General features: G+C 61.3%; 1 pseudogene; it reads right to left on the reverse strand.

Moving 5' to 3' along the window:
- The window catches only part of LOC135172350 (large subunit ribosomal RNA), a 9,405-nt pseudogene that overhangs the window by 4,136 nt on the left and 2,769 nt on the right, over positions 1 to 2,500 (reverse strand).

The following is a 2,500-nucleotide window of genomic DNA, read 5'->3' on the forward strand; positions in this document are numbered from 1 at the left end:
CGGATGGTCCACGAGTTTCTCACGGGCCTCCCCATCGAGGGTCGCCTCGAACTTTTCCCAGTCGGCCCGACGAACGTTGAACCGCATGGTAGAGCCCTCGCCGACTCCCGAGTTATTGACGCGCTGTGAGGAACTCCGGATCGCTAAACGAAAGAAAACCGACGTGTGGTCACCGGTGGACCACTCGTCCTCCAACCTCCATGCACGTATGAATTTATACATGCCAGGAGTGGCCAGTGTGACGTCGATGAACGACGTACCTGCGGCACTCCTGAAGGTGGGGCCCTGCCTAGCATCATTCGCGACGCGGAGACCGAAAGACTCGATGAGCTCACCCAGGAGGACACCACGGTCAGTGGTCCTGGGGCTCCAAAGGGAGTGTTGGGCGTTGGAATCGGCCGCCACCAGAACGCGGCGACCCCTGAGACAGCTGAGAACCTTTTCAAGCTGCCTCAGGTGGATTTCTATGTCGTCCGAGTATTGAAAATAACTGGAGACGACGAAGAAGGATCCACCGGGGACGCGGGCTTCAGCACAAACGCAATGTGCAGTACTTAATTGGGACACGTAAGCAATCTCCACGATGGAGTTGCACGCAACGACGGCCGCCCACGGTCGCTCCGTTGAGCTCGCGGCAATACGCATTCCGACTCCTAGGCCGCGGATGGCCCAGGTGTTCGCCTCACGAATGGCATACGGCTCTTGGAGCAACAATATGTCCAGACGCTCTTTACGAATTAACTGGAAGACCTCCCCGGTTACTGCAATTGAGCGGGACATGTTCAATTGCAGTATTCTAACGTCGCGTTGCGCGCCCGGTCCCTCGATCGCAGGGGTCCGGGGAGGATGACCTATTGGAACGGGGGGTACCGGTGAGCCTCCGGTCGCGACGCGATGACTATCGATCCTACTTAAACTAACGTGGCACTCGCGAACCCTACCTAATAATTGAGTGGACTCACCGGTCGAAGTTCTTGAAGATCCAGGCGTTGGCTGGCTCGGCTGCGCAGTCAACTCCTCTTCCTCTGCGACGTCCTCGTGAACAGCACGAAGGCTGGAACCTTTCCCTCGTCGGGAGGGCAGTACCCCGGCGCACGGCGGGCGACTACGAACCCTTGAGGGCACCACCCTCCTTGGGTCCCTCGATGTAGTCGCTGGAGATGATGTTCTGGCATGCTGGGAAGCGATGCGCAGACTTCGCCGCACGACGGATGCATTATTGTGCCCCCCCGGAGATCCGATTGGGGGCAGCTTAGACTCCGGAATGAAATTGCAATAGTGCTCTGCCATGGTTGAAGTTTAGACGAGACGGTCGCCGGCCGTGCCAAAAGGCAAGAGCTGAAAAGCTGAAAAGTAAAAGAAAAGAATGAATAAGAGAATTAAGGATTAGATGGGGCGGTTCCCCGCGGCACCGAGCTGGGTAGCTCGGGACGCTGAGCACCGTCCCTGGGAGGGGGCCCCCCGGTTCCCGCCGAGCTGGGGAGCTCGGATCGGGGCCCGGTGGAGGCGCTGAAGGAGTGCTCCGCCTCGATTCCCCTCGAAAGAGGAGCAGAGAGGGAGCAGACCCACAGAAAGGGGGAACCCACCCATCCCACCCGACGACCCACCCCGCGAACCGTCCCTTTCCCGAGGGATACCCACCCACTCCCCCTGACCCAACCCCCACGTGTGGCGTCGCGTTTTCGCCGGCCTCCACCGTTGCGGGAGGTTCCGACTACTAACGCGTGGCTGGAACAAGTTGCGAGAACCGCAATGTCCATGCCCTTCGCACTGCGAAGCAGCCAGTCCCCCCTCCCCCGCACCGCCCCGCGAACCGTCTCTTTTCCGAGGGAAACCCACCCACTCCCCTGACCCAACCCCCACGTGTGGCGTCGCGTTTTCGCCGGCCTCCACCGTTGCGGGAGGTTCCGCCTACTAACGCGTGGCTGGAACCACCTGCGAGAACCGCAGCGTCCATGCCCTTCGCACTGCGAAGCAGCCTGTCCCCCCGAACCCCCACCCGCGCGTGGAATTACCCGTCCTCCAACCGATTCCGCCCTCCACCCCGTGGAACCACCCCTCCACCAGCCGATTTCGCCCTCCCGCGCGTCTCCCGAAGTCCGGCCCACCCACCGTGACCAAATCCGCGACCCTCCCCCTCCAAACCCCCCGGTAAGTAGGTCTCGCGCCCCTCCACCCGTCGATTTCGCCCTCCACCACGTGGACCCACCCCTCCACCACGTGGAACTACCCCTCCACCAGTCGATTTCGCCCTCCCTCGCGACCCAATTCGCGACCCCCCCCCCCCACCGAAACCCCCCTTGGGCACAGGGGTTCACCCTGCACCCGCAACCCCCCCTTGGTATAATTATTGAGACCCCCCAAAAGGGGGATCCCAATCCTTACACCAAGTTCGACTCAGGGACCGCGGGGTCGTCACACCCCGTGTGTAAGGGCGGTTTTACCCGCCATTACACCCCCTGCGGGAAGTAGGTAGGGACAGCGAGAATCGTCGTTAATC

This window comes from Diachasmimorpha longicaudata, unplaced genomic scaffold (assembly GCF_034640455.1).
Source record: "Diachasmimorpha longicaudata isolate KC_UGA_2023 unplaced genomic scaffold, iyDiaLong2 ctg00000258.1, whole genome shotgun sequence".
NCBI lineage: Eukaryota > Metazoa > Arthropoda > Insecta > Hymenoptera > Braconidae > Diachasmimorpha > Diachasmimorpha longicaudata.